The sequence below is a fragment of the Camellia sinensis genome, chromosome 8 (assembly GCF_055761805.1).
Source record: "Camellia sinensis isolate YWXY chromosome 8, ASM5576180v1, whole genome shotgun sequence".
NCBI classification, from domain to species: Eukaryota; Viridiplantae; Streptophyta; class Magnoliopsida; order Ericales; family Theaceae; genus Camellia; species Camellia sinensis.
The window spans coordinates 154,179,690-154,192,238 of NC_138968.1; the positions used below are offsets into that span (position 1 = coordinate 154,179,690).

Genomic DNA, 12,549 nt, shown 5'->3' on the forward strand with positions numbered 1-12,549 from the left:
CAAATACAGAGACAATAGAACCAAGCGTGAAAAGGCTTGACACAAACTCTAGTGCATATAATTAATAAAATACACTATGCTTGTTTGGTTACCTAAAAGCACTACAAAAAAAATGACTTTTTGCGACGGTAAAATACCGTCGCTAATACTCCTTATGCCGTCGCTAATACTTTTTGCGACGGTAAAATGACTTTTTGCGACGGCAAGAGGGGGGTCGCAACTGCAGGAGTTGCAAAAGAGTTTTTGCGACGGTAAGTGCCGTCGCTAATGTTTTGCGACGGCATTTTTGTCTTTTTGCGACGGTACCATACAGTCGCTAATAACGTTTAAAATTTCTTGACTTTTTTGCGACGGCTCTATTTTACCGTCGCTAAAAATGTTATTTGAGACGGCAAAAAACACTGTCGCCAATAGTCTTTTTTAAAAAAAAAACACTGTTTTTTGCGACGGTGTGGTGCCGTCGCAAAAAGTATAAAAATATGAAATTTTCTATTTTTTGCGACAGTGTAATGCCGTCGCAAAAAATATTAAAAAATAATAAAATTTCTCTTTTATATAATAAAATTTCAATTTTTTGCGACAGTATAATGTCGTCGCAAAAAGTAAAACCTATAACAAAATTAATAAAAATATTAAAATTTTCTATTTTTTCCGACGGTGATGCCGTCTCTCTCTAAGAGCTGATTATTTACATTCCATTCACAAAAACATCATAACAGAAAATAAAAATAAAAATTGATCAAACCATCAAATTCAATATTTTACAAAGAACAATTAAACTGTACATGTTCATAAAAGCATATTTAAATTATAAAATTCACCCAAATCCTAAAAAAAAATAAAATAATAAAATAAAATCTAAAATTCACCAATCAACACATTGGATATTTAAATGCTCTTACAAAAATTAAAAAATTTCCACAAGATCTCAATTTTGAGCCTATTTCAAAAATCAAGCTGCAAATTCCTTATTTCTAGAATCATATCTTCCCCTCGGCAAAATTTATCCTTTTGACCTACAAATAAATAGATAACAGTTGCAAATTATAATCTTTTGGAGAAACCAACTATTTAAACACCAGTAATGAAGACAATGAAGACTGTGGAAAGAACACTTACGTTGTCATCAGGAACAACTGCATATCTCTCAATTGAAGAAACCAAAGCTTTCCCTGCTCACAAAAAATAATAATAATAATAATAATAATAATAATAATAATGGAATTCAATGTAGTCCAAAATAGTGTAATAAACTCTTATTGTAATATACGTGGAGAATTTTTTCATGTCTGATGGGAGTGAGAAGGGTTGGACTTAAAGGGTTCCTACCTATCTTGGATTGTAGAATACACAAATTTATTTTGTAGGAACTCACATGCAGAGGGTCCATCATAAAGAATTGTGAGAAGAATACTAATATGTGATTACAATTAACTCTATATATGGTAGTTAATCAGGTGTAACGAAAAAAATTTTACGAAAAAATAAAAAAAACAGGGTGTCCACTAAAAATTAATTTTTTTGTATTTTTTGTATTTTTTGTGCAATAATTTATGATCTATGGTTGTTAGGAAAGATGAGAGAGAGACGATATAAATGCTTTAGAGCTCTAATATTGGAGTTCTAATAGCTCTAATGGAAAGTGGGTTCTACTCTGATATAATATTTTAGTCTTATTTTTTTTATCAACAATATTTGAGAGCTCTAATACAACTCTAATGATGTGGAGAGTACTCATGTGAAGGTGGGGCTCACACTCCTCTCTTTATTTCTCTCTACTCTCTTTTTTCCACCTCACTAAAGCTCCATTTAGAAATTGAAGTTTATTACACTGTTTTGGACTACATTGAATTCATAAATGGATGCTTGAAAAATGACTTACATTAAATCATAATAAATTTAGGAAAAATTTCATTTAAGTGGATGCTTGAAAAAATATTTTTAAATTAATGATAAATTTTACAAAAATTAAAAATTAAAATTATAAAGTTTTTCAAGATTTGGTAATTAATTTTTCAAAAATTCACTGATATGTGATTTTTCCATAAATTTATTTAAAAACTTAGAGGGAAATAAATTTATAGTCATTATACAAAAACAAAAATAAAATTTATTATACATATATGTAAATTGCATATAATAATTAAGAATCGTGAAATGAAATTTTATGACAAATTTCTCATACTTAAAATGAACCAATTGAGTCCATTTTTTAGCTTATTCTATGAAAATATTCATTACAAAAATGAGTAAACTATAGAGAAAATGTTAAGTTATGAATTTAAAGTCTGACCAATTAACACCAAATTTTCATAGTCTCAGCTTAGCCAACTCAACTTGTTTTGAAATTGTTAACTTAATACAATATTCTGTCATCTATTATAAGGAAAAATTAAATTGACAAATTAAGGCTAAATATTAATCTTCAAAAGCTTCATTTTGCAAGACGTAACTTAAAATGAAAATATTCTACTAAACAACTTAAATATCAAAATGCAATGCTTATGACAACTTTTAACAATTTTACCAAGAAAGATGATTAGAAAAATGTAATTGGCCCTCTAAATTTTTTATACATTGCTAATGTAATTTTTTTTCTTAAATAATATAAATGCATATAAATTAAAAAATTAGTTTGAGATAATTTTTTATAAAAATAATTTTAATAGTTCAATGCGAAAATTTTAGAAAATTTGAATGAATAAATACGAGTTGTAAAAAATAATTTGATTTTTCAACCATATGATGCATCTTATTTCAATCTTCAATAATTTATATAGTATATATACGTGTAGAATTATTTGTGTTACCTTATGGTGAGAATGCAGTTAAGATCAAGTTAGACCAATCTAATATTTGGGTAAACTCTTCTTAATCCAGCCAACTATAAAGCCAATCTTATGGTTCAAATTATAGGCCACTATTTTAATTTTTTAATTGTAAATAATTTTGTTCAAATGTTTCTATAATTTAAAAATATATATATATATATATATATATCTTTATATAAAATAATTTAATCAGGATAGGCCATAGAGTTACTATTTTTGCTTACTTTCTAATTTGTACTTCAAAATCAAACTATTCTATTAGTCAATTATTAATTTATGAATAAAAACCCAGATCTAGAATTGATTTTTTTTCGGACCATTTATGTTCATACAAACATAATCTTCAAACCCAGTCTGACATCCATTCATGTTCATACAAACCCAGTCTGACATCCATCACCATTCATGTTCATACAAACATAATCTTCACTAAGGAGAGATCAAAAGAAGCAGGGTTACATACCTGAGAAGACTTCAGATCATTCTTCTTGCACATAAAACTCAAAGCACGACCTGGGTAAGCTCCGACCAGAGTTTCTCCAAGGCCTTTCACCACCTGTGCCGAAAAGAAGACAGACGCAAACATTATTTGCTCTGCCGACGCTGCTGCTGCTCCGATGCTGCTCCTCCGACGACACTGCTCCTCCTCCGCTGCTCCGACGCTACTCCTCCGCCGCTCGCCGTGGGGTAGGGATTGAGATTTGGGATTTGTGGGTTTGTGGGTTTGACATTGGGGATTTTGGGGGGGGAGGGGGGTAGTGATTTTTGGGTTTGAGATTGGGAATTTGTGGGTTTGAGATTAGGGATTTGGGGGGGCGGGGTAGGGATTTTTGGGTTTGGGGAGATTGGAGATTTGTTGGGGGGGTGTGGGTTTGAGATTAGGGATTTGGGGGGGGCGGGGTAGGGATTTTTGGGTTTGGGGTTTGAGATTGGAAAAAAAGGGGCGGGAATGGAAAAAAAAGGGGCGGTAATGGAAGGTAATAAAAAATAAGAAAATACTATTTTTTAGTCACAAATAAAATTTAAATAATAAAATAATATCGTTAAATTTTTTTTTTTTTTTTGTGACAGGGTTATCGTCATCAAAAAATTTTATTTTTTGTTAAAATATATATATTTTTGTAGTTAATGAATTTTTTTTTTTTTTTTTTTTTTTAGTTACTAAGATTGAAAATTTATTTGTTTTATTTTTATTTTAATGAAAAAAATATTATTATTTTTTATATGGTAGAAGTAGGGGTAATATTTTAATGAAAAATATTTTTCACTAAAATAAAAATTAATTTTTTGTAGTTAATGAAAAATATTTTTCTATGGCCTATTTTTTTGGGCTACTAAAAATCACGATCTAATTTTTTATGGTAGAGGAAATTGAGCGGCAATAGTGGTGGTGGTGATGGTGATAGCGAAAGAGATTAGTGGTGAAGTTGTGGTAGTGGTAGTGTAAATGGAGTGGCAGGGGTGAAGAAGAGGGAATGGTAGTAGTAGTGGCAGTAGTGGTAGTGGTAGTAGTGGAGTGGTGGCGATGGTAGTAGTAATGGTGAAGTGGCGACAGTGGAAGTAGTGGTGGTGGTGGAATGGTGTTTGCAATAGTGGTAAAGGTGGTAGAAGAGATGGGTGGTGAGAGAGAGAAATGAGTGAGAGACAGATAGAAGAGAGAGAGGAGAGAGACAGAGTGATGAGCGAGTGAGAGACAAAGTGGTCGCTAAAAGTGCATTTTCTTGTAGTGGATCGATAAATCGAGAGGGAGCTCAGTAAATAGAGAAGACGAGAGTGAGAAAGTGAGCAACGCAAACACAGTAGGAGAGAGAGAGAGAGATAGAGAGTGAGAGACAGAAAATAGACATAGAGAGAAGAGAGATGGACGAGAGAGACAGAGAGAGATAGAGAAAAGAGAGATGAGCGAGAGAGAAAGAAAAAGATGAGAGAGAAGAGAGATGAGCGAGAGAGATAAAGAGAAGAGAGATGAGCAAAAGAGATAGAGAGAGAAAATAAATGAGAAAAGAGATGAGAGAAGAGATAGATGAATGGGAGATACATAGAGAGAAAGACAGATAGACAGACAGACAGACAGAGAAGAGTAATGAGTAAGAGAGAGAAAGAGTGATGAGTGAGAGAGAGACAGGGAGAGAGAGATAGACAGAAAAAGAGATAGAGAGAGAGATAGAGATAGAGGGAAAGATAGAAAAAGAGGTGATAGTGGTGGTGATAGTGATGGTGAATGAGATAAGTGGTGAAGTTGTGGTAGTGGTAGAGGAGATAGAATAGCGGTGGTAGATGAGAGGTAATGGTAGTAGTAGTGGTGGTAGTGGAGTGGTAGCGATGATGGTAGTAATGATAGTTGTAGAGATGGAGTGACAACAGTGGTAGTAGTGGAATGACATTTGCAGTAGTGGTGAATATGGTAGAGAAGATGGGTGGTGAGAGAGAGATAAGTGAGAGACAGATAGAGAAGAGAGATAAAGAGAGAGAGAGAGAGAGAGAGAGAGAGAGAGAAACAGACAGAGACAAAGTGATGAGCGAGAGAGAGACAAAGTGGTCGCTAAAAGTGCATTTTCTTATAGTAGATCGATAAATCGAAAGGGAGCTCAGTAAATAGAGAAGACGGGAGTGAGAGAGTGAGCAACGCAAACAGAGAAAAAGATAGAGAGTAAGAGACAGAAAAAGAGATAGAGAGAGAAGAGAGATGAACGAGAGAGATAGAGAGAAGAGAGATGAACGAAAGAGACAGAGAGAGAAAAGAGATGAGAGAAGAGATAGATAAATAGAGAATATGAGAAGGAGAGAGTGAGCAAGGCGAACATAATACGGGAGAAATAGACAAATAAACAAGCATACAGAGAGAGAGATGGGTGATGAGTGAGAGAGAGTGAGAGTGAGAGTGAGAGAGAGACAAAGAGAGAGAGATATACAGAAAAAGAGAGAGAGAGAGAGAGATAGAAGGAGAGATAGAAAAAGAGAGAGAAACAAGAGATGAGCGAAAGATAGACAAAAAGAGAGAGAAATAAAGCGAAAAGAGATGAGGGAGAGAGAGACACAGAAAAAGAGAGAGACATAGAGAGAAGGGAGACAGGTAGACAAACAGACAGAGAGAGAAGAGTGATGAGTGAGAGAGAGAAAGAGAAGAGAGAAAGGAAGATGAAAAAATGGATGAAAAGATATAGACAAAGAGAGAAAAAGCGAAAAGAAATAAATGAGAAAGAGACAGAGAGAGATGAGCGAGAAAGATAAAGAGAAGAGAGATGAGTGAGAGAGGCAGAGAGAGAAGACAGATGAGAGAGATAGAGAGAAGAGATATGAGCGAGAGACAACGAGAGAAAGAGAGAGACAGAGACAGACAGCACAGACAAACAGAGAAGAGTGATGAGTTAGAGAGAGAGAGAGACAAAGAGAGAAAAAGATAGAGAGTGAGAGACAGAAAAAGAGACAGAGAGAGAAAAGAGATGAACGAGAGAGATAGAGAGAAGAGAGATGAACGAAAGAGACAGAGAGAGAAAAGAGATGAGAGAAAAGATAGATAAATCGAGGAGAAGCTCGATAACTAGAGAATATGAGAGGGAGAGAGTGAGCAAGACGAATATAATGAGGGAGAAATACACAAATAGACAAGCATACAGAGAGAGAGATGAGTGATGAGTGAGAGAGAGTGAGAGTGAGAGAGAGACAGAGAGAGAGATAAACAGAAAAAGAGAGAGAGAGAGAGAGAATGAGAGATAGAAAAAAGAGAGAGAAACAAGAGATGAGCGAAAGATAGACAAAAAGAGAGAAATAGAGCGAAAAGAGATGAGCGAGAGAGAGACACAGAAAAAGAGAGATGGGCGAGAGAGATAGAGAGAGAGATATAAATAAGAGAGAGAGAGAAAAAAAATAAATAAATGAGAGAGATAGAGAGAAGAAAGATGAGCGAGAGAGATAAAGAGAGAAGACATAAGAGATAGAGAGAAGAAAGATATGCAAGAGACACAGAGAGAAAATGAGAGAGATACACAGACAGACAAAGAAAGAAGAGTGATGAGTGAAAGAGATAAAGAGAACAGAGAGAGATAAATACAGAGAGACAGGAAGATGAAAAAATGAATGAAAAGAGATGTTATATTAAAAGAGTAAGACGACATCGTTTTTTTTTTGTTTTTTTTGTGACAGAAAAATACCGTTGAATTTATTCAAACTATTTTGTGACTGCATATATACGAAGCTGTCTCAAAACCACAATCACTATGCTAGGTTAGAGTTTTCCAAAAACTCTTTTGAGAAAATTATACTTTCTTATTTTCCGTGTTATATTATTTTTACTGAATTTTTTTAATATTTAATTTTTTTAATTTTTAGACACACCTAACATAAATACACCTAAAAAGTAAAAAAATCTTTTAAAAATTCACTAAATACCAAAAATACAAAAGAAATACAACAATTCAATACATTTTTTTTTTATATTTGTATGTATTTATTAATTTTTAAAAAAAAAATTTCATAAATTTTTTTTTTTAGATACATTTAAGTAAAATGCATCTAAAAAAAATATTTAAAAATTTAAAAATATTCACTTAAAAAAAAAACCACAAAAGTGACTTTTTGCGACGGTAAAAAATACCGTCTCAAAAAAGAAGAGTACTTGCGACGGCAGAAAATACCGTCGCAAATACTCTGTTTTTTGAGACGGTATTTTTTTACCGTCGCAAATACTCTGTTTTTGAGACGGTATTTTTTACCGTCGCAAATACTCTGATTTTTTGAGACGGTATTTTTCTACCGTCGCAAAAAGTCACTTTTTGCGACAGCAAGTATACCGTCGCAAATAGTTCCGTCTTTTAAGCCCCATTTTCTTGTAGTGAAGCTTTTGAAAATTTATCAATACAAGAGTAGTGAGAGGCTGAAAATTATGTTTATTGGGAGTATATACAAGGCTAAACAACTCACATAACACTAAAAGAATCCAATAAAAAAAAATCAATTATTTTTATTATTTTAACTTTTTTTATAAGTTTTTTATGTATTTAATTATAAGTTTTACATGTCATAAGTCAGATTTGTTGCAGTAAAAAGCAACAATGCTTTTAAAAAGGACCTGGAGCCCCTCTAGTCCATGGAGGGTGTTGTTCGGGCCTGTAAGGCTTACCACGGTTCTTGTTTTTAATGATTCAAATTGTTTATTTTTTCAGGCGCTTCATATATTTTATTCATATAAAAAATTAAATCGATCTAATAATTGTAGCCTATTCAATTCATCGCGTTTGTCACCAAAAAAATAAACAACAATTGTGTTTTTAAAAATATACCATTAGTTTTTTTAGTGACAAACGCGATGAATTGAATAAATTACGATTATCAGATCGATTTAACTTTTTGTGTGAATGAAATACACAAAGTGTCTGACAAAATGAACAGTTCGGATTATCAAAATAAGACCCGTGGTGAGCCCCACGAATCCGAATAATGCCCTCCAATCCAGATTAAGGAGCAAAGGGGATCCAAATTTGATCAAAGCCCCCTCATAATAAAACTTTAATGCATTAAAGACAAATACAAAAAGTTTTCCTTGAGAAGTCCAACACATACCATTATTATCAAAATATTAAACTTTAAAATAATATAACTTTTGATGTAGATGTCGGTTTTTAATAAAATTAATATTTTAAAAATTTTCTTAGCAAGATTTATCAAATAAGATTCATGTTGACTATGAAATTCTTTAAAATATATATATATATATATATACATTACCGTCAAAATTGATGTAAACAGTAACAGTAACATGTTACTCTGTTTGATAGTAATATGTTACTCTGTCTCACAGTAATATATTACTTTGATAATATTGTCTTGAGAGGGTAATTTATAAATAAATTGGGCTGAGCTAAGGAAGAGGCTTCTTTGGAAGTTGGGCCGCACGTCGGACCGAGATAGGAGCTGCTGTAGCTCGGTCTAAAAACTAACGAGCTGGGCCAGGTGAAGTTCGGACCGAGCTATGGGCCGAGGTGTTTGGGCTTCGCAAGTTGGACCTCATCCTTGTTAGCTCGGTCAGAGACTGCTACAGTTAGCTCGGTCTAAACAGATAAAATCGAGGTACAAGTGAACAAGGGCCGAGCTAGGTGTTGCATATGAGGGCACCGAATTGAGTATGACAAAGGGCTAGTGTTAGCTCAGTTATATGTTATTCAACCGTGGTAGTCATCTCACTTGGCTTGCAGTGATGAGACTCCTAGGAGGATTCAGCTAAGGAAAGCAGAGTCCTACTGGGATTGTACAAACCATCTTACGTGCTTGGTAGTGAGTAGTGTGTGTGATTCCTAGGAAAACTCTCATAGGGAGAGTTGGAATCCTACTAGGATTGTGTCAGACGAAACCTATAAAAGTTCGTGACATGGCCTATGTATAGGTATCACAATTTTGACTCTCAAAGAGCTTTTGTCTATTGTTTATTAGCTGACTTAGGCATCAGAGAGGTATTCGGCACACACCCGCCGGTTAGCTCACGTTTGTGTTTTTAGGGAGTAAAAGCGACGACGTTTGGAGGAGCGCGAACTCGATCAACAGGGTTATACGAGAAGATTATTTCGTGCTCGTACAATTATCTAAGAAAATATATATATATATATATATTTTACTTTATCCTTACTCAATTATTTGTTTTCTCCTTAGGAGGTTTATGAAGTAAAATAAATTAGGCTGCACCTTTCACCAAATAAGGGTCCAATGGAGAGGTTTTAACTAAATTTTCCATAAAAAAATGTGATTACTAGCCATATTTATTTTAATTGACAATAAGATTTGTTTGTGTAAGGCATAAAAAACCTGGGCTAAAATAGTCACAAATAGACAAAATAAGCTAAAAAGTCAATAAGACAAAATATCATATCCAAACTATAAGGGTGTGTTTGGTAACGTTAACGTTTTCAGTTTATATTTACAAAAATTTTATAAACTGATTTTTGTTTATTTTTAGAAAAACATAAACTACAAACACGTTTGGTAATTGACAAAATGTTTAAAAAAATTTAAAAATATAAAAAAGAATGAGAAATGGCAAGTGGCGGCAAGTGGCGGCGGAAAACGGTGGTGGAAAGTGGTGACGGTGGGTGGTGGGTAGCTGGTGGTTGCGGGTGGGTGAGTGGGTGACGGTGGCGGGTGGTGGGTGGTGGCAGGTGGTGGGTGTAGGTGGGTGGCGGGTGGTGGTGGGTGGGTGGGTGACGGTGGAGAGTGGTGGGTGGTAATGAGTGGGTGGTGGTGGCGGGTTGTGGGTGGTGGTGGCAAGTGGGTGGCGAATAGCGGGTGGTGGTAAGTGGTGATGGGTGGTAGCGAGTGGGTGGTAGTGGTGACGGTGGTGGCAGGTGGTGGCAAGTGGGTGGTGGATGGGTGGTGGGTGGGTGGGTGACGGCGGCGGGTGGTAGGTGGTAGCGAATGGGTGGTGGTGGCGGGTGAGTGGTGGTGGTGGTGGTGGTGGTGGTGGGTGGGTGACAAGTGGTTGGTGGTGGTGGGTGGCTGGTGGTGGCAGGTGGTGGATGGTGGTGGCAGATGGGTGGTGAGTAGTGGTGGCAAGTAGGTGGCGGGCGGTGGATGGTAGTGGTGGGTGGTGGGTGGTGGCGGGTGGATGGCAGGTGGGTGGTGGGTGGTGGGTGGTGGCGGGTGGATGACAGGTGAGTGGTGGGTGGTGGTGGTGGTGACGAGTGGGTGGCAGGTGGGTAGTAGTGGCGGGTGGTGGTGGCAGGTGGGTGGTGAGTGGTGGTGGCAGGTGATGGTGGGGGGTGGGGGGTGGGTGGTGGTGGCGGAAGACGTCGGTGGAAAATGGTGGCGAGTGGTGGCTAGTGTTGAGTGGTAAAAAAAACTCAAAACTCAAAATGGAAACACATTTTTTGTATTTTCGTTTTTTGGCCAAATTTATAAACTGAGACCACTGATTTATAAATTAAAAATTTTACCAAACAAGTTTTTATTTGAGTTTTTAAAATTTTTGTAAATATAAACAGAAAACTGAAAACGTAAGTGTTACCAAACGGCACCTAATCATTTCATTTTTTTCTCTCACAAAAGTAAAAAAAAAAACCAAAAATTTATCTCAAACGAGGCTTTTTAACCTCAGACTAAAATAATCAAAAAGTCAATCCACATCCCAAACGAAAGCTAAATAACAAATTAAAAAAAGATAAATTACAAATACACCCATTAAGGTTTGCTTAAAGTATAAATTACCCTATGTGGTTTGAAAAATTACAAATACCCTTTTGTTAGAATTTTTTATTTAATAGAATTAACTAAAAAAATGAAATTCATCATTGATTTCCTATATAATAATAAAATTACCTAAATTATTAATTGAAACATATTTCTAACATTATTAAAAATTATTAATTGACTTGATGATCTATTAATAAAATGGGCGATTTGTTATGAAATTAGAAACCTTAAAGGTGAAATATAATTTTCAGAATCACAGGAAATAATTCGTATTTTAATCAAATTTCAGAAGTATATTTGTAATTTATCCTAAAAAAACCTAGTCTGAGAAAGAAGTAGTGAGCCGAGAGAGATAGCCCAACAATGAATGGGCTATTATCTTAAATCTAGGGCCGTTCATGATGGTAAATGGGTTGAATACCCAGTAAAATGGGTTCGCTCAACCTTAAGAAGAAGCCCACCCCAAAAACTAAGAAAAATTAAAAAAGAAAAAAAGAAACTTATGAGCCCAGGTGCTATCTCTGTTAATATGTTACTATATTATTTAACTTTCACATAAAACATATTGCATGATCCCCAAAAAATGTGAGAAAGGTATATATATTTTTTGAGTAAAGTATATTTAACTCATACTTTACTGTAGTTAGTTTAATTTTTAATCGGTACTATAACTTTATATTTTATTCAATGTTTTTCTACTCTTTTTTTTTTTTCACATTGTAAATTTTATTTTGTTAAATTATAAAATATGACCATTTTTTCTTGTAATGATTTCTTGATGTGTCAATTTACATAAATAAATTTTTTAATTTAATTTTAGTGATTATATATGTAAGCATAATTTGTGTGAATATTAGCAAATTAAAAAAAATAAAAATTCAAGTGCATATCATTTTATCAGCAAGCAAATCATTATTTTCTTAATTATGTATAAAAGGTCACATTTTAAGATTTCGCCTAGAGCCCGAACAATTCAAGCAACCTCAATGAACAAAATGACTGTATTGAATAGTAATTATTAATTTTCTCATATGCTAAACATATATAGACTGCTAAGGGCACAGTAGATTATGCCTTTAATTTTTGGTAGTTTATAGGTTGATTGGATTTGGTTTAGTTGTTGAATTGATCATTGTTCTGAGATGGAGAATTGGTAGTTTTGTAATGATAGAACAAGTTTTGCGGCTAATTTGGGATGGAAAATTTGTTAGGTTCTTAAGTTGTGTGATAAGACAGGCTTTAATAAATGTAAAATGGATATTTGGTAAAAAAAAATAAAAATTTATGCTAACATTAGCAAAGTCAAGTAAACTAATAATTAACTCACATAAGAGACTTCTTGCTATTATAAAAATTAAAATGAGAGAGTATAATGATATTTCTAAAATAATAGAGGGATTTCAATGTAATTTAAAAAAATATATATAATTAGTGTAATTTATCCCAACAAAGAAGACTTTATCCACGAAGTACCTGTGGCAGACAAAATGAGTAACCAAAAAAAGGAAAAAAAAAAAAAAAATCATGTTGTCATAGACATCTA

General features: G+C 34.1%; 1 long non-coding RNA gene across 1 annotated transcript; it reads right to left on the reverse strand.

Moving 5' to 3' along the window:
- Window positions 1-713: 713 nt before the first annotated feature.
- LOC145797223 (uncharacterized) lies at window positions 714-3,667 on the reverse strand. The gene is made up of 3 exons (XR_014338478.1): window positions 3,295-3,667; window positions 1,120-1,172; window positions 714-1,016 (listed from the first exon to the last, which is right to left on the reverse strand). It is a non-coding gene; the product is annotated as an uncharacterized LOC145797223 (long non-coding RNA).
- Between the last annotated feature and the right edge of the window lie 8,882 nt (window positions 3,668-12,549).